This window comes from Camelus dromedarius, chromosome 25, assembly GCF_036321535.1.
Source record: "Camelus dromedarius isolate mCamDro1 chromosome 25, mCamDro1.pat, whole genome shotgun sequence".
In the NCBI taxonomy this organism is placed as follows: Eukaryota; Metazoa; Chordata; class Mammalia; order Artiodactyla; family Camelidae; genus Camelus; species Camelus dromedarius.
This window is the reverse complement of record NC_087460.1, coordinates 15,296,351-15,316,696: the sequence shown is the minus strand read 5'-3', so window position 1 is coordinate 15,316,696 and position 20,346 is coordinate 15,296,351. Positions and strand designations below refer to the sequence as shown.

General features: G+C 39.8%; 1 protein-coding gene and 1 long non-coding RNA gene across 5 annotated transcripts in view; one reads left to right on the top strand and one right to left on the bottom strand.

Annotated features, from left to right (window-relative positions):
• Nucleotides 1–20,346, top strand: part of SOX5 (SRY-box transcription factor 5) — an 899,287-nt gene that overhangs the window by 86,901 nt on the left and 792,040 nt on the right. The gene's annotated exons all lie outside the window — the stretch shown is intronic.
• LOC135319321 (uncharacterized) lies at nucleotides 17,465–19,747 on the bottom strand. The gene is made up of 3 exons (XR_010377816.1): nucleotides 19,497–19,747; nucleotides 18,541–18,608; nucleotides 17,465–17,913 (listed from the first exon to the last, which is right to left on the bottom strand). It is a non-coding gene; the product is annotated as an uncharacterized LOC135319321 (long non-coding RNA).

The following is a 20,346-nucleotide window of genomic DNA, read 5'->3' as shown; positions in this document are numbered from 1 at the left end:
TTTTTTCTTGTGATTAAAACATTTAAGATATACTCTCTTAGCAAGTTTCAAATATGCAGCAACAGTGTGATTAGCTATAGTCACCATGCTGTACATCACACCCTCCTGACTTACTTTATAGCTGGAAATCTGTACTTTTTAACTCCCTTCACTCCCTTCTCCCCACTTCTAGCAACCACCAATCATTCTCTGTATCCACGAGCTCATTTTTGTTTGTTTGTTTGCGTGGTTTTTTGGTTTGTCTTGTGGATTCCACATATAAGTGAGATATTACGGTATTTGTCTTTCTCTGTCTGATTTCTTTCACTTAGCATAATGTCCTCAAGGTCCATCCATGTTGTCACAAATGGCAAGATTTCATTCCTTTTTTATGACTCAATAATAATAATATTCTCTCTCTCTCTCTCTCTATATATATATATATATATATATCACATTTTCTTTATCCATTCATCCATAGCTTAGCTATTGTGAATAATGCTGCAGTGAACAAAGGGATGCATATATCTTTTTGAGTTAGTGTTTTCATTTTCTTCAGATAAATACCCAGAAGTAGAATTGCTGGATTATATTATAGCTCTATTTTAACTTTTCTGAGGAACCTCTGTGCTGTTTTCCACAGTGGCTGCACCAACTTACATTCCTGCCAGCAGTGCACAAGGGCTGCCTTCGCTCCACATCCTCCCCAGCACTTATTGTTTCTTGTCTTTTTGATGATGGCCATTCTAACAGGTGTGAGGTGCTATCTCATTGTGGTTTTGATTTGCATTTCCCTAATGATTAATGACTTTGAGCACCTTTTCATGTACCTGTTGGCCATCTGTTTGTCTTCTTTGGGAAAAATGTAAATATGGCTTGAAATGTTTAAGGCAGTAGTCAAGAGGAGAAAACAACCTTAGGGCAGGGAGGGGTCCTCTTTCATATATTATTCTGTCTCATTTAATGATCAGAAAGGTCTAATGCAACAAAAACTTACCAGAACTCAGTATTCAAAGACCCCAATAAGCCTTTTTTCTTCTTTGTTAATATTTGACTTTAGGAATAGACACTAATCCTAAGGAAATAGCCTGATACCAGGTAACAATTTTGGGAAAGTGCATTGCATGGTGTTCATTTAGGTTATTATATTTTCTTTCAAATTTTATACATGGAATTACTAAATGAGAATTAATTTTGACTGGGAACTATATACAGTTAGGAAAATGGAAGTTCTCAGTTGATCCCAGGCTTACTCTGTTACCAAAATGTAGATATGGGTAGTTGGCTATATTTTTAACATTACAAAAAATGGTCACTGTGAAAGAGTAACAATGTCTTTCCAATATAATAACATGGTGATAGACAGCTTGTATATTGCTGGATACTGTCCAGAGCTCTTCTACACGTATTACCTCACTGTATCCTCAGGTAATCCTATGAGGTAAGAAGGGCCAGTAGGATAAGCTTCATTTTACATCTGAGGGTGTTGGCAAGAGAGAGGTCAATGGCATAACCCAAAATACTCTTAATAACTGAGCTGGGTTAGAGTCTCCAAGAGCAGAGACTATTCCATTATATTAAACTGAAGTGTAATCTTAAGAGGATGATAATATGAAATAAAATCGGGTTGTGCTTATTATAAACCTTAAAACATTGGTGCTACATGAAAGAAAGCTATCTCAAAGAGAAACAGGCTTTTTTTTTTTTTTTTTTTGGCTTGGCTATTATTACTGTCAGAATTAGTGTTCAGTGAAAGTCAGGTCTTATTGTTATTATTACATAGATTTTGGAAAATTACTAGCCATACCACCCAAACCGAAGTAAATTAGTGCTACTGTAAAAAGATGATAATTTATGATACATTTATGGTAAAGTACTGTTGTTATCTTAAGTTAGCAACATTGTTGCTGTTTTCACCACCAATCAGAAAGCAGAAATTAGTTTCTTTTGTGTAGTAGAGGGAACTATGTTCAATATCTTCTAATAATCTTTAATGGAAAAAAATATGAAAATGAATATGCATGACTGGGACACTGTGCTGTACACTAGAGATTGACACATTGTAATTGACTGTACTTCAATTTAAAAAAAATTTTTTTAAAAAGCAGAAATTTCTTATTTGAAATTAGAGTGAATTGCTGTTTCAATAGAGACAGAATGTAATGGCCCATGGTTTTATGCATTTGAGCAAAAACTGTCACTTCATATCAAACTGTCAGCCTCGCATTTCTCTTACCTAAGGTATAAATCTGTGGACATCTTTCATATTGTACAGTGACAGCATCACGAGCGAACTCCAGATTCAGTGTGTTCAAAGCAAGAATCACAGAGGCCGCTTTTATGGCTTACTTAAATGACCAGCTCAGAGCACATTAGCCTTAGTGCAGTGAGTCTTTCTGCACAATAACACCTTTTGTTGTACAGCTCATACAGTGAATTCAGTACGTATCCCTGGTACCACTGGGCCAATGTGGTATACTTAAGATGTTTATCCTTATTCTTTCTTTTGTAAATGTATGGACATTTAGTAGAGGGAACCCAAATCTTAAGCCAAACATACACAGATGCCTGAACATTCATGCTTTTTTAGGAGAGCAAGCCTCTAATGCGTATACACAATATAGGGCAAGTGTATTTGGTGGTGTCAGTGTACTGTCTCCAACAAAATGTGGCCTGCAACAGGAGGCCAATCCCAGGTTTACCCGGGTCAGTTTGGATTGGTCACATGGTACCCCATAAATTACCTAGGGGCATACAGGGATGAGTTGAAGTCTTCTGGAAGAACCTGTGCTTCCAGAATAAGTCCACGAAGACCTATTCCCACTGCTCTTGTCCTGCCAGGACTAGTACAGTGTTGCTTTCTCGCAACCCTGACATCCATCTGCTCTTAACACGTCCTCAGAAAAAGAGGGGAAAATGCATCTCCGAGGGAGTACTGGAGAAAAGAAAAAGGAATGTTCGGGTGTAACCCCATACAAATTATCCCTCATGATGTGAGAGAGCTTTTGTGAGGACCAGGGAGATTTCTGAACTGAATAAATCCAAGTAAAAACAGTCCTGGAAAACACTGCCATTTGAACCTAATCCACTTAACTTGGGCAGTCTTTAAGTTGCCCACTTACTTAGAGGTCCTTCTTTCAGAAGTTGAGCACCCCTGTCACTGAGGAGTGGTCAGATTAATTGTGCTGTCCTCCGTGCTGGCTGGCTGGAGTCCTTTTTGTTACTTCTAATGTAAGCTTTTAGAAAGCTACAAAGTACAGTGACAGACGCTATCATATTCAATTGGACATGCTTTCTGCAGATTTGTTAAGGATTTACTCTACACATTTGTAGCATTTAGTTGCCATGGAGATGACCTCAGTGGTAAGAGGAACAGCCTTTAGGTTGGACCTCCGATTTTCCTTTCATTTCCATTTAATTTGATTTGACTGCAAAATGTCACTTCCATTGCATTGATTAAGCTTCACTGCTGCCACCAGCCCTGTTAGAAAGGTGAAAGGGCGGGCCAGCTGCTGTCATTTTGCACCCCTACCCTTTTCTGATATCAATACAGATAGGCTTTTGAGATGAGAAACTCCTTCACTACATTGATGCAGACAAAATTCCTCTTGTTCACTTCATGAAATAAAATAAAACTAAAATTATGCTCAGAAATCTTTATTCACTCAAAAGCACCCTTTATGTAACCTCAGTTTTTCTTTCAGCTCCATGCTCCTGTAAGTATGATATGTAGTGTTTGAAAACTAAAAATTACTATGTCTTGTGTTTCCCTTAAAACTTTTTTAAAGATTAAACTCAGCAGTTGGTTACCCTCTTGAAATAGTTCTTCTTTCATAGTTCAAATGAATTAGAAATGAATTACAAAATGAAATTGCATATATAAACATAAAGCATTCTTTTTTGGGGGGGAGGTTAGTTAGGTTTGCTTACTCTTTTATTTGTTTATTATTATCATTATTATTAACAGAGGGACCAGGGATTGAACCCAGGAACTCGTGCACGCTAAGCACTGCACTCTACCTCTGAGCTGTATGCTCCTCGCCGAAGCATTAATTCTGGCTCATCTGGGATGGAAGTGCAGTCCTTTGGTATTAGTCAAGGCAGAGTAGGAAGCAAAATGATGCTGCAAAGTTTTTCTTTGGTTTTCTATCCTGCTCTGCCTGCTTCTTTCTGTGTTCTCTCCCCTTTCAAGTAACCCAGAACTCATTCATCTCACCTTTTAGGTTAAAAAAAGAACCTAATTTGATAAATTAATTCAACATTAAGATTTGAGAAAATAAACGAGTTATCATCTTATGAGTACAGCATTTTTATTTATCTGGAGAAGCAGAGGACATTACTTAACACAAAAACTTACTGCTAATCAGAGAACTCCAGTTACAAGTGGGGAAGACAGTTTGACAGGAAGCCTTCTGGACACTTTTCAAATCACAGCACCTAGATTCCAGCCTCAAAATGGATACTTGGTTCTGCTGTGTTTAGGAGGTTACTTTATTTGGCTTCTTTAAAGGCACTTTCATTTGGAAAAAGCACTCAGTTGCTTGATGTAACATATACAAAAAACCTGTGAATTCATGGCTGGAAAAAGTACACGTCAGTGATCACTAAAGACACACCAGCACTTTGGAGGCAAAGGACCTTCACTAGGGCATAGTGATTGCCTGTTTCTATAAGAAAGATAGCTTTATTGAATAGAGTTGAGATTGGCCGAAAAGGAAGCAGTATGGCTATTTAGATACTGGTTTCTTGGTTTGTGGGGTTATGGCTGGCATCACTTCTGCTGTCCTTAGGGAAGTGATACCAACATTCTAATCAGGGTCCCTTTGGATGGTTCATGTGATTTCTGTTGGACGTCTAAAGTGATGTGCATTGGGAGAGGACTGATGGTTTCTTTCTGGCCCCTGCCACAGTAATTGCACTTAACCAGACAAGTTTTGCTATGTTGGAGTATTCTAGAATTCCAGTTCCTAACACAGTGAAAGTTATGAGTGGCCCTGTTTAGTTGTTATCTCTAAATGATTCAGAGTAGTGTCTGTCAGACTGTAACGTGCAAATGAATCATCCGGATAGCTTGTTAAAATGCAGGTTCTGATTCAGAAGGCCCAGGGTGGGGCCTGAGATTCTGTGTTTCTAACAAGTTGCCAGTGGAGCCTGATGTGGCTGGTTCCCAGACCACACTCTGTATAGCAGGGACTTAGGGCAGGTTCTCAATTTTGGCTGGACTTGGGAATCACCGGGAAAGATTAAAAACATCTCTGGCTGGGTCCCCTTGGGCCCCAGAGATTAGCATTTAATTGAGTAGAGTGTGGCTGGGTATCAGGATTTTTAAAAGGTCTCTAGGTGATTTTGATGTTCAGCCAAGGTTGAATACCACTGATTAGATAATGGACCTGTGAAGATGGGGAAAAAATACACAGATGATAATGTTATAAATAATATTTTCAAAACCCTCCTCAGGGTTTTAATTTTTGCTATTAATCTGGAGTTTCTAGAGACAACACAGAACCAGAATAGGTAAGTAAAAACAAATTCATCATTCCAAATTCATTAATTGCAAATATTAGTCCACCAATGAGCATTTAACACTATTATCTTCAGCAGTTTCTTCTCTTGGAAAGTAATTTAGGAGAGGTTGCCAGATTTAGCAAATAAAAATACAGACCTTGAGGCACCATTGCAGGCCTGCTGAATCAGAACTTGCATTTTAACAAAGATGCTCAGGTGATTCATATGCACAATACAGATATTGCCTGGGACACACTTAAAAAAATTGTTTATCTGAAATTCAAATTTACTGGGGGTGTGTTGTATTTTATCTCGCAACCTTATTTAAGAAGGAATTAACATTTATTTCAGTGTAGAATACAAGCGGAAAGTAGTATTCTGGAGTTTAGAGAACTCTTTTAATATCTTAGCTCTCATTTCACCTTGTCTTCCTGTGTGTGTAAAAGCCTCCTGATTTTTAAGCCTAACATAAAATAAAACCAGCTGATAAACCTCAAGATGTCATGCTGTGTTGGAAACAAATAAGACACATTGTTCTGTGTTGCAAGAATGAGAGTCAACTGTAACACTTTTACGGTAATAATTAGTTTGCATTAAACCTGCTTTATTTTTTCTTAGGCTTATTTATTTTAAAAATTGTTAGATTTAAAATCCTTTTGTTATGGAATTCAGAAGCCACCTCATTAAACTAAAGTGTAAAAATTGGTTGTGCTCATAAAACTACATATACCAGAATTCTGCAGAAATAGAATTATGCAAAGGCTTATCTTACTATGAAAACACAGTCCCACAAGGCTAAATGTGCTGTGTCTTTATACACAAATAAGAAATGCTAATCTTTTAAAAAATTGCTCAGATTAACTAAAATGTCAAAGCCTAGCACTGTTAAAAACAATATCCATTGTTATAAATGCACATTTAACTGGGCTCCTGTTGACTAGCATTCTCCAGTAAATCACAGATGTTGAAAAAAACAGGTTGTAAAAGTGTAATCACAAAAATTAATTTTCGGGTTAAGGTAAAAAAATAAATCATTGACATTATGGGATTTTTCTTTTAACTGTCACCCCTTTTGGAGTCTTTGTCACACATCTGGTATTCTATTAAGAAGAAGACATTCATATGCTGATATTGGATACAGTGATTTGCGCTTTAAAATGTAGTGTTGAGAACTCTATTTGGAATGTGTTGCTGTGTATAAGATTGAGCTTTAATAGTGTTATATTTCAATCTATAAATAACTTTTGCCTCCTCTCTGACATTAAAACAATGTATGGCATTTGGCAAAAAGTAAACTGCCAAATGATTTCTTAAGTGCCTAGTTAAGGGATGTCATTGTAAATTTTTTTATACTGGTGAAAACACTATAAGAATGCGTCTTAGCTTTGCTAATCCTTCAATATAAATGATGTCTTTTGGCACTCTGAAATCATAAATGCTAATCAGCATTCTGAAAAATGTGGCATTATTGATTTTTATTTATGATGAGTCAAGTTAACAGGTATACTATGTAATGATGCTGTGCTTAAATTAGTAAGAATCAGGAAGGTAAATAATAATGGAGGTGTCACACTTACAAACACGGGAACCAAGAGGAAGATAGACCTTGTTTATTTGTAGTACCAGTGAGGCGCTGGGGTGAAGGGACACACCAGCGGCTTCGTAGTCAAATCTCACGTGACCTCACTGGACTGCCTTTCAGGAGTTTCCGTCGTTTGTAAAATGAAGAAAAGAATATTCCTTCACAACAAAGAATGTTGTTGTGAACATTAAGTAAGGTACCGTGTTAAGCTCCTAGCATGGTGCCTGTAGATATTTGGGAAAGAGTTTCCACCTCAATCACCGTGATCCCCTAAGTCCCTCCAACTCATTGAGACCATTCTCCTTCTTTCGTAGGGTGTCTAGAAATACAAAACTGCATGTAGGATGCTGAAAAGAGAAAAACTGTTAACTCTTACTTGGCCAGATTTAAGCTCAGCTGTGATTTTGTTAGGTGAAGTCTAGTTAAAAGTCTGTTTAGGAAAACAATTTCTGATAAAAAACGAACACACGCTTGTAAGCCAAAAGATAGAGGATCTGGTCCTGGGACTAACTAGATAGTTGATTCAATGCAAATTATTTAATTGTTCTTGGTTGACATTTCCTCGCTTTTACAAAAGAAGTAAAGTTGAATTGTACTATTTCTTTGTTGCCTTCTTCCTCCTTTTACCATGTTTCCCGGGGGTCGAGTTTCCTGCGGTGCTGGGTCAGGGAATGGGAGTGTGTTCAGGATCAACACTCAGGAGTAGGCAGAGGGAGGGGCTGGACTGAGATACAGTTACAACCCAGGCCTCAGCTGGTCCACCGGCTGATCCACATGCAGGCTTGGGCGCTGCAGGGCCCCTTAGAATGTTCTCCACTGAGGCAAGAGTGCTAGTTCTCTGACTCCCCAGACGCTTTCTAGGGGCACAACTTTGGGCAAGGCAGCCCCCTTCCTTCTCATGGGGTCAGGTCCTGAGGAGGAATCACTTGGGAGTTAGCAGCAGCCAGACTTCCTGGCAGCTAGAATGAGTGCCTCGGTCTTGGAGGGGGATCTGACACAGCCTCTACTGCCCGAGGTTAGATAATTTTTCCAGCATCCCAGAGTCATGGACTCATGCTCAGTGGAACAGTAGTCTTTATTGGAGTGCTGTCTTTTTCAGAGATGTTTTTGGGGACCTGCTAAACTTTAGAATCTCTGGGTGTATTCGAGGGTGTTATTTTCAGTGCAGGCTCTGCTTATGCATTTTCTGACATGAAATTTATCACAACATTCTGATAAATCCTCGCTGAACCTCACAGAAGGACGGACTTTTGGTACTATTTTCAAGGGCTCTCTCTTGTACAAAGCTCTCCAAAGGCACCATGCAGAACAGCCTTGGCTTTTGGAGTTTCATTTGTAGTTGTGACCAAGACAAAAAAATGCTCAGGTACAGTGGGAGACATTTAAAAAATGGTAATAGTCTTACAAGTGACTGAGAAAATCAGCCTGCTTTGGAAGTTTTTGATTCTGCTCAGGTTATATTACAGTTTGGAATAGGAGAATTCTTTCTGCCTCAATACTGTTCACCCATCTTTAATTAGCTGATCATTTCTCAAGTTTTAGGATGGTGTATTTCACAGATGATGTGCTGTGGATCAGACCTCTGGACTGAGAGGTATTTTTATGTTCGTTGAAACGGAAGGGGCTGAATGCATATGACCATCAAGGAGGTAAAGCTAACTTTACTATCTAAAGAAATTCAGTGTGTTCAAACATGCCAGCGCATTCTTGCATTGGTCTTGCAGTGGTCTTATTTGGTGGAACAGATATAGTGTGAACCTCTGTATCCTCTTAGCTGGCCTGAAAATGGGATGTCAAACAGCATATAATCATCTTTCTTGTTTAAAAAAAGGAGAATGAGAGAAAGTGATTTCTATTTGTGTCAGATTTTAGATGTCTTAATATTTTCTTCCTGTCTAATTTTGCAGAAAGTGATAATAGAGTTCCTGTCAAATTAGAGGCTGCAGACTTTTAACCTATGTTGTGAAAAAAAAGTTAGTTATTATTACCATAAACATAATTCAGATAAAAATTTAGTTGTAATACCATTTATGTTGAAGGGTACATTCCAAGCATATAATTTTACTCATTAGAAACATTAACAATTCAGAATGACAGTACATTGGAGAAGAGATTAAAAACCATGAAGGTTTTTGAATTAAGTCTTTTGCTTCCAAAGATAGAGCAGATTTAAAACTGGAAAGATTAGAGTGAAAGTGATTCCCTTAAAAATGTGTGCATCTCTGTTCTTACGGAACGCGAAATCACTTTTTAAAATACCGTAACTGGCCACATGTTTGTATATTTGAGGCAGAGGACAAAGGGAATCGTGTGGAGTGAGGGATAAAAGTGAGATAGGAAAGAAGCAAGTGGAAAACTCACACTGTGTCCAACTTCATGGCAAGACCTACAAGCAAGTAACATTCCTCATTCTGATGAACCAACAGTTGAATCTGTTTTATTAGTCACCTGAGAATTACCTGCTTGAGTTGGACTGTTAAATGTGAAAATGACCCTGGATCAGTCTTTAGAATTTTTCAGACCTTTATGGAGACTTGTGACAATGTCTCTCATCCTTACATTTTCCACGGGCTGGTAGACAGAGCACGCTTTCTCAGTAGTTCAAGTATAGGTACAAAATACCTAAGCAGGTGCATTTTTGGTGTGAAAGGGTTTTTTTTCCTCATCCAAATTAATAAAACAACAGACTGACTGAGAAAACGAAGTGCATATTCTCTCACATGGCTTTTAGCAGTGTTATCAAATTGGGTCACAGATAATTAGATTAGTTTGACTACCCTATGGTTTTATTTGGGGCAATGTAATGTGGCGACTCCCTTTGCTCTTGAATGTCTATAGGATACAAGAAAATGGAAACACTCAGCCTTCAAAAATGAGGGAGCTATTATGTCAGACTCAGTCAGAGAGATGTAGACACTGACAGTGTATGAGTACCTGAAGCCACTCTGTTAACACTCCTTTGGTCCTGCAAGCAGGAGTCACAGAAAATTGGCTCATGGTTCTCCATCTAAGCTTGCTACCGGTTGATTTCCTTTAATTGGCTGTCATGTCCTTTTGCCAGAAATTGGCTCTATTTCCTCGCTGCTAGAAGGAGGACTGATCTACTCTTGTGAGTGTGCTGAGGCTTACACCTGTAGGAATATAGTTTCAAACCTAGTTTTCCTTTGGAAGATGTCTAACCATGTGTATCTGAGTATGCACGCCGCAAAGGAATTACAAAACCTAGAACCAGAGAGGCTTTTCAAAGAGTCTGGCTTTTCCTAAAGACAGTATTGCAGTAGAGGGGTCATGAAAGCCTCTGGGTGGGCCCTGATCTGTAAGGTATTATTAAGGACAATTTAAGGATAGTATCAAAGAAATTTAAAAATAAATAGCATAGCACAATGCTTGGTGTAAGTATTTTTCTTAATCTATGGATAACTTATAAACCCACATCTAAATGACACTCTGAGTAGATTGCTCTCATGTTTAGAGCATAGCCACTTAAGTGTGCACTTTTGCTCAACTTCTTAAGAAATCAGGCTTTTTTTCTTATTTGAAATCATACTGTCTTTTTTTTAGAAAAAAAAAATTCCAGCATTTAACTTTGCTTTTCTGAACTAACAGGCATTTTTGGTTATTTAATTACTCTAACCACATATTTCCTGAAATGTGGTTGTCTACTAATAGTTTTAACCACAAATACAGATGCTCTAATTTCTACTCTTTTAAAGATTTTTTTGAATTAGGTCCACTCCCATCATCAGGGGGAAGGTTAATGTAAATCTAGAATAAATATTTTAAAAATGTAAGAAGTGGGTACTTCAAATGTAAAGGAAAATAAATGTAACTTTTTTTTTTGTCTGAAACATGTCTAGCAAGGATTTTAAGTTTTTAAGACTTTCTATTTAATTATTTTGCATTGAAGCCAGCTGGTTTGGTAACTTTCATGACCTTATATTCCCTGAATGTTCTCATAAATCAAAGGAAGAATATGCTCAATTGTAACATTAGTCCTGGGGAAAATTCCATATCTGAAAACAAAAGAAAGAAAGGTAGAATCAAGGTTGCCTTGGGAATTTTGAGGTCCTGGGTGAGGTTAATTGGGAGGGCACGAATTCCTTTATCCTCAGATTTTTCTTTTCCTTTCTCTTCTCTCCCCCCAAGCTTTCCTGCCCTCTAACCCATCAATTTCTCTTGCAGCTTGAGCCTTCACACTTTAACGTCGAACCTGGAAATAGAAAAATATTGTAACAGGCAAGGGGATGGCCTTGATGGTCTGTTGAAGTTCTTTTTAGTGGTCTGTTTTAAATTCCAAAGACTTCATAGAAACTCAAGGGTGAAGTGGCCCTCTCGAGGTCATCAGTGCGGCTCCCTCCATGTAAGAAAGCCTCCCACATTCCGGGAGCTGGTATTAACAGATGGTACCAAGGAACCTCTTCTTTCTCTGGGCTTCTTCTGCCCTGTGGACTATCTCGCTGGCCAAGCAAGGGAATCAGGTGCATATCAGACTGGAGAATTTTTAAAATTGTACATTTTTACCTTCTTTCCAACCGAGATAAGTCATTTCTTTAGTGAGCCACTCTTTTGAAAGAGATCTATGTTAAATGTCTAGGTATTGGTTTGAGGTGGAATGGGGTTTCTGGTGGATGAGAAATTTTAGGAAGTCAGAATCCCACTGAGAGCAAGCAATTCAATGAACATTAATTGAGGACTTCTGTCCAGGCATTTACAAACTTGAATGCCTTAGAGGACAAGGCTGATAACATCACTCTATGATTTGAGCCCTATATAGGGCAATAGGGATGGTGTGAGGCCGGAAGCAGTCAGGACCCGTGCTAGCCAGTCGTAGCATGTGCTTGGGCCACATTCTGCCCAAAGCATTCTGTTGGCGAACCTTTCAGTCTCTTTGCATGATGTCTGCCGGATCTTGTGGAAGGTTCACAAGTGAACACCTAAGATTCCTGACCTCACTGAGGTACAACAGTAATAGAAATTATTAATATTCTAATGGCAGAAATCCTTATAGAGTGGCTGCTAGGTACCAGGTGCCATGCCACTATGATTCAATCCTTATACTAATCTTAGGCGGTGGTCATATTTAAGTCCCATTTAAAGATGGAGAAGTGGAGGCCCATAGAGGATCAGTTACTTACTCGCGGTCTCTCCTGTAATAACTGTTGGAGCCCAGATTAGAACTGCATTCCTCCAACTTGTTAACTTCGAAAACCCATGCTCTTAAGCCGCCATGCAGGTGAATCTCAAGCTATCTTCTGTGTAAAGTTAATAGATATGTTTCCTTAAGAAAATGACAATTGGTTCTATAACCAAATAATGGGAAACGAAACTGAGCTACAGAAAGTTAAACCCCACACGTTACTTACCGGGGAACTCTTTTCATTGTCTTGAATAGTACTGTGTATTGTGAATCCTCTAAAGTGGGTGTATTTTGCAATGTTTCCCAAGCTAGTGGGAACTCTACAAATTATCTCAGGACCTAGTGTACTGTGGAACGAACTTCGGGAAATTGTTCTCTATAATACCCAGACCCCTCACTGAGATAAGTGTTGTCATTAAGGAGCAAAGTATTTGGGGTACACACAAGATAGATACCAATTGCGTGGTCAGAGAATGCATCCAAAGGCAGGTAGCATTTGGGACTGGGTCTTAAAAGTGGATAATATTTTCACAGATGATGATATTTACACAGATTGTATTGAAGGTTAGAAAACATTCCAGGAGAAATGATTTCAGTCAGAGGAGCAGGGCAAATGTACGCATGGAGACAGGAATGTGCAGTGGTGAATTTATTCGGGGAACGTAGAAGACTGGTAGATGAGTGTCATTTGGTGTTTATCATGTGTTAATCTTATCATGAATTATATTTTATTATATTGGTCTTACTCAAATATTAGAAAAGCTCCCTTTCAGATTTCAAGTCAGATGACAGAGGATGTCATCTTCACTTGTGTTTTTAAAATTATTAATTCACTGAACGACTATTTACTGACTGCTTATTAGAGTCCAGACCCTGTTTTGGGTGCTGAGGCTACAGCCGAAAATGAGGTATACAAGGTTTCTGTTCTTAGACAACTCGCAGACAAAAGCAATATAAACGTAAACAACACAACAAGAAAATGTCAACTGATGATAAGTGCTCTGCAGAGAGAGCAAACAGGCCGGCGTGATGAAGAGCACATTCATGGCTATTTTAGAGTAGCAAGGGGCGCCAGACATTTGAAGATCGTGGGGAACACGTATTAAGCAGAGAGAGCAGCTGGTGCACTGTACCCCTCTGGGGAAACGAACTCGAGGTTATGGGAACAGAGAGGAGGCCACTGTGGTTGGAGCCTTGGCAAGGAGGAAAATGGTAAGAAGAGTTCACAGAGAGACTGGTAAGAACCAGGCCACCGAGTAAGGAGTTAGAATTTTTTTCTAAGCGTGTCGGTTAGCTATTGGAGGCATGCAAGAAAGGGCTTGGCCAAGTGTGCGTGCCTGTGTGTGCATGCGTGTGGTCTCTCTGGCTGCTTGGTGGAGACTAAATTGCAATGAGAAAGAGTAGTAGCAGGGAGGCCAGTTAGGAAGCAATTGCAACGGTCTAGGAAGGACTGCTTTGGATGAGGGGAGGTAGCCGTGGTGGAGAGATGGAGACATTTCAACATATAGTTTTTAAGGATGTGCTAATGAAATGGATGTAGGGGTTATTTGGAAGGAAGTTAGGTGTAGGTTGGTGGTATTTGCTGATGAGGAAGACTGAGGGAGGTGCAGGTCTGCATGGAAAATCCAAAGTTTTGTTTTGAACACATTAAGTTGGAAATGCCTATTAAACATTCAAGTGGGAGAGGTCAAATTAGCCATTGAAAAGGTGAGTCTTGACTTCAAGAGTGAGGTCTGGGCTGGAGAGGTAGGGGTACGTTCTTCCACATTCTTCCATTAACAGAGTTGAGAAGGTCTCCAACAGTTAAAATACATTTTAAAAGGTTAAAAAAACAAGTATATAAAACATTTATAATTTATAAAAAATTTAAAGTGAATGCAATATACACATTACCATAGTGGAGCCTGGATTTTGGGCACAACCAGTTTTCTCATCATTTATTAAGTACCGGTAGAGAAGCGAGAAAGCATTAAATTGTAGTGTTTAATACCTGGAAGGTCTCCTGGAGTTCAGATACGCACGTCCTCGACAGTGTTCTGGACAATGTCTTTCTAGCAGAGTCCGTTCTGCTCAGGACTGGAATGGCACACTGCTGCCTCCCAGGGCGAGTGACTCTAGGTTTATAATAGGTTCTTTGTTTTCTTCAATAGGTAATTTCCCACTTGTAATCTTACCTCCATTTTTACCAAATGCTACAACTTGAGACTTGGAAGAGCAAATCCTCAATCTGTGTGACAGTCCCTCATGTATTTTGAGATAGTTATTGTGTCTTTTGTGTTTTCTAGGTTAAGCATATCCTTGGAGTACTTTGAGTTGCTTCCCATGCACTCGACTTCAGTCCCTCTGTCCGTTCTGGTTACTCGTTTCCAGATCATTTTTTCTGCATCCCACTCCAGCATGGCCCTGGCATTCGTGCATTCCCCACGCCACCATGGCTCCATTCCAGCAGAGCTGAGTGGAGTGGCTTAGGCTTCAGTGTTCTAGATATACCATGCTTCTGTTGATGGGAGCCAATCCAAAGACCCTCTCCACCACCTTTTTAAATAAAGCAAATCTTTATTTTTACAATCGTTTTGGATTGTAAAGGTGAAGATAGCACAGAGTTACAATAGACTTCCCATTCGGTTTCCCCTGTTGTTAACATTTTATAATACTGTGACGTGTTCGGCACAACTAATGAACCAACCATTGGTGCATTGCTTTTAACTCAAGTCTATGCTTCATTTGGATTTCCTTAGTTTTTAGGGAACATGCCCTTTTTTCTGTTCCAGGATCCCATCCAGGGGGCACATTTCATTTAGTTGTCACGTCTCATTAGCTTCTCCTGGGCTGTCACAGCTTCTCAGATTTTACTTGTTTTCTGTGACCTTGACAGTCAGGTGTTTCGTTGACTGTCCCTCAATTTGTGTTCGTCTGATGTTTTTCTTGTGGTTGGGCAGGGGTATGGGTTTTGGGGAGAAAGATCCCAAAGGTGAAGTACCGTTCTCGTCACATCACGTCAAGGACACATGCTGTCAACCTGACTTATCACCGATGACACTAACCTGGATCACCTGGTTGAGGTTTCCCATTGTCAATTTACTGCTCTTCTCCCTTTCCATGCTGTAGTCTTTGGAAGAACAGCCCACACTCAGAAAGTAAGGAGTTAAACTCCACCTCCTTGGGGAGGAGCACATATGTAAATTACTTGAAATTTGATACTAGAGATTTGTCTCTTTTCCCCATTTATTTATCTATTCAGTCATTTATTTATATCAGCGTGGACTCATGGATATTTATTTGATACTTTGGATTATAATCCAATAGTACATGATTTATTTTGTTGCACAAATTGCTCCAGCTCTGTAGGTAAGAGCCTTTTCAAGTTGGCTCCCACGTCTCTTTGATGTACCCAGATCATTTTGTTTTGCCTTGTGCTTTAAAATCTGTGCGACTGCTAATGCATGAATCTCCAACCTTATATTATGCTGTTGTTTTGGGGGGGTGGTTATGGGTATAAAAACAGATCTTATGATTCTCCTTATTAAATTTCATCTTCTTAGAGTTTCCCATTAGCATCATCTCTTGCCGACTAGAGCCGTAGCCTCTCACCTGGTCTCTAAACTTCCATTCTGGCCACCACCCCCTGCACTATGTTTGGTTTTTTGAACAGCAGCCAGAGTGATCTTTCTAAACGAACCAATTATGTCACTGTTCCTATATCAGTCCATGATTACACGCTTCTCTCTCTGATCTCCACTCTTAGCCTTCCTCTCACTCCGTATGTTTTAGTGACACGGTTGTCCTTTCTGTTCCTCAGAGATATCAGGCTTTCCCGCAGGAGGCTTCCCTGACGCTGGGCCTCTCTGCCAGAATGTTCTTTCCTCATATCTTCAAATGGCTGATTTTCCCTCGCTGTTCAGATCTTAGCTCAAATGACACCTCCTCAGGGAGGCCTTTTTTGGAGTCGTTTCAGTCTTTCCTTATGGTATTGCCATGTTTTATTTATCTTATAGCAATCATCATAATGGGATATTTTCTTAAGAATTTATTAGCTTATTTGTTACCTTCTGCTTCTCCCACCGTTAGAATGTACCAGAGTGTTGGATCTCTTGTTCATAGCTGTATCTCCAGTACACAGAGCAGTTCCTGGCACACAGAAGATGCTCAGTAAATATTTACTAAATATCGATGGCTGAAGGCCCAGTTACTTCTTCTGAGTCACACTTCTCTCTGGGGTCTTCATAATCTGCTAGGCTTTGTGTTGTGATTCCTTTGTAACTTCATGGTGTTGTCTTTTATAGGATTGCATTGTCCAATTCTGATGATAATTCTTCGGGTAACATGTTGTGCCTGCCATACTGCATTTGCTCCTTAGAAAAGAAAGCGAACCCTGTTTCCATGAGCGCTTGCTGGAAACCTAATACGTCCTGGAAACCCAAGCTCTCCCTGCGTGCCCCCTTCCCTTTGCCGATCACCAGGCCAAGATAGAAGACATAGAAACAGAACTTGAAGCCACCAAAATTTTTCTGTCCAACTAATATCAATTAAAGTAGAAGTTCTTTCTGGATATGGTGGTTCAACATTTTATAACCTCAGATTTATTTTCTTATCCAGCTTATATCTCTGTCTTGACCTCAACAAAATCAGCATGAAGTCAGCATCTTAACTGAAGCCCAGATATGGCATATCTGATATGCTCTTTGAATTACCACCTTAACCCATTCTGACTCCCTTATGATCCCTTATGATCAAGATTTCCTGATCTTAACGCTCAAAAGCCATCTCTTTAACAATCCATGTCTCTCTTTGGATCTACACAAAACTGGGTAGTCTGTTGCTATGAAATTTACTTTTTCCTGTTGCCATTGTTTTTTACTCTCCTTGGACTCATAAGTAATTACATAATTTAAAAAAATTTAACAAGCTTCTCAAGCATAATGTGTTACCATGTTAAGGAGTAAGTTAATCAGACATGTCTGATCCCACACAGGTTTGGCCACCATGTAGCCTGCCTGGGCTGCGTGGCACCTTACAGTCACTATAAAATGACTAATTGACAATTCCTCACTTACTCCAGTGAGTCATAGTCGTTCTGACTTACAGATAAGCTCTTCGCAGCAGTGTGAGTACTTGTGACTTGCTTCCTGTTATAATGAGAATTGCATTTGAAACTAACATTAGTCCATGGTGATGGGCCCCAACAGTAGAATCAGCTACTGCCTTTCAGTCTCTCTTCTTTCAGATACTATGAAACATATCATCTAGTATTTATTCTCGCTGTGGTGCTGTCTTTGGTCAGCTTCCTTTGGGGACACACTCTGAGCCCCTGTTATTCGCGTCATGGAGGTTTACTGTTGTTACCAATTGTTCTTGGGAACAATGCCTACAAGGAGTGCAGGAAGCAGGATGGGCAGATGGAGAGGCTGAACTGAGATGCAGTGGCAACAGGGGCCTCAGCCAGTCCTACGGGGAGCTCTGGACCTGGGCTGGCCCTTCAGAGCCGTCCTGAAATGAGTCTGCGCTGTCCTTTGTACTTCCTCGTTGAGCAGTCATTAGACATTTGCTGCCTCTGGGGAGGAGTGGAGCCTTTGGCAAGGCAGCTCTGAGGGAGGGCCCAGAGAGGGGCTCAGCTGTGAGCTGTTCGTGCTCGGTACTGCTGGCAGCTGGGACAGCAAGTGGTACTGAAGCGAAGACTTTCAGTTGTGTGGACCGAACACAGCAGCATCTCCTGCAGGTGAATTCAGGTAGATTTCATGTTCCACTCCTAACTTCCTATTCCTATACCATCTGTGTTCACCTCAAATTATGATACTGCTGTTCTTGCCTAAGGTTCTGTATCTTCCCTGAATATCACCTTCTTCAGTTTCCTCATCTATAGAGTGTGGATGATAATACACACATATGTGCACACACACACACACATAGAGTGGCCTGACATACATAGTTGAAAGCTTAGTAGATGTTAGTTTCTTCTTGCAGACTTATGAAATGCATCTTTAACTGAGCTAAGGCCATAACAATTGGGTTTCACAGACCTCTGTTCCTCCCTTTGAAACAAAACAGCTTCCTCTTCTTGCATCCTGCAGGCATTTAAAGAAGGGTGTAGCATTGAAATATGAAATGTGTTTAGAGAACTTAAAAAAAATCATCAACCCCCTATCCAGAACTCATTCAGCCCCTCCTACCTCCTTCACATCAGCCTCCTTGTTAAACACCTGTTTAAAGGCTACAGGTTTCTGGAAGCTTCTCAAACTTCTGAACATTAAGCATTTAATGGAGTGATAATCTGAGGGTTTACTGACCAAGTCCTTTATTTATAGCTGACCAGAAAGCAGCGCATTTTTGCAGCTATTACCTGTAGTACTGCAGTCGAATGGGTGTTGAAAAAGCCACTTTTCCTTGCTCTTCCGGAACAGGTTTTTCCTGCAAAGGAAACTCAAGTCTTAGTCTGTGACATTGATCATTCACAAGAACACCTGATTTGAGTCAATGCTGATTATTGTGCAGCTTAGCTATCGGGATGTCGTCCTTCCTCCAGGCACCCAGTCTCAGGGCTTCTTTATCAAACATCTCTAAAACCGCGACCACGCATTCTTGTTCTAGCATCTTATATGTGCGGAGCAAAACAGACCCTCGGCTGATGTCAACAATGCACGTCCTTTTTTCCTTTGTATGAACTTAGTTTACGTAAAGAAGTGAATTGTCTCTCTAAGATATGAGAGAATCACACTGGTTTGGTGCGCTGAACAGTTTACACTTACTGGCACCGTGAAGTCAATCAGTGATTTTCAGCAGATCACGATATGAAAGTCACCAAATTCACGTAGCATCTTAGGTGTTCACTGAAATTGAGTGAAGTCATGGTAACCCTGTTTCAGTAATCTCATTTTCAGCTTTACTTCCTGGGCCCATCTTATCATTTTAGGTTTTGAGGCTTACACGATTTTATTTTTTTAAAGTACCATAATACTTAAAAGTTTCTAAAACTTACATGTTACAACTACTTCTGAAAAGAAATGGTTAGCATGTGATGTCTCAGATTACGCCAGGTTGTAGGAAACTGTGGTTCCTGTACCTCCCTTGAAATAAGAACTAATGTCCTTACAATGCCTAGGTTGCCCTGGTCTTTCCGGTTGCCTGGTTACCCCTTTAACACATTATGAACTATCCCACCTCTTGTTCCCTCCCCACCAGCCACACTAGCCTTCTCCATATTTGTCTGAGCTACTGGGCCAGCCCCCACCTCAGGACCTTTGAGTTTGCTCTTTTCTCACACACTCTTCAGATAAATCAATGATTTTGTTCTCTTACCTCCTTCAAGTCTGGTCAAATGCAGCCTTCTCATTAACGCCTCCTCTGACGACTTTTAAACTCTGATACAGCAGACCCCTTCCCAAGCACCATCTCTTTGCTTGGCTTTGTTTTTCTCCTTGGTGTGCACCGTCTTCCAGGATACCATGTGTGTACCTCTTGTTTTGTCTTCTCCGCTCACCAGACTATGGTATGCATGGGTGCAGAAAGTTGTGAGTGTTCCGTCCACCCACGAGTTGCTAGTGCCTAAAATAATGCCTGAAACTAAATACGTATTTTTGTCCCATGAATGAGTGCAAATAAGATGAAAGCATGTAATCTACACTGAAACACACTTGACAAGACATCAGATACAGACTGAGCTATGACTGAGGTAGCACTGCATTCTAACAGGATAAAAATATCGTCTCTTTTATGAACCTCAGCAGCTCAAGTTGTTTTTCAGAAGTACCTTCAGAAAGTGTATCTATAAAGTGTTTTCCTTCCTCTGTTAGCTGCTTTTCTTTGACTTCTGGCTTTGCCTGTCGGGGCATATAGTCCAGTTTTTCACACCTTGTTTAGACTTCCGTGTTTACTGTAATTCTACTGTTTTAAGTTTCCTACCTCCTCAAATCCACAAAGCACTTTTAGAAAGGATTTCCACGTATTATATTTGGTTCAGAAAGCCTTATCTCGGGCAGACATATTTGCCCATTTTCTTTTTTATTAAGAAAAAGTTTTATAATCATTATACATGCAGAGTGTTGTTCCAACAGACTGGGTTAGGATCTCTCCATGAAACCACACACAATAAAACAGTTTCCTAAAAAAAGTTAACAATGCATAATATGCTGATGCGGTGCTTCGGAAC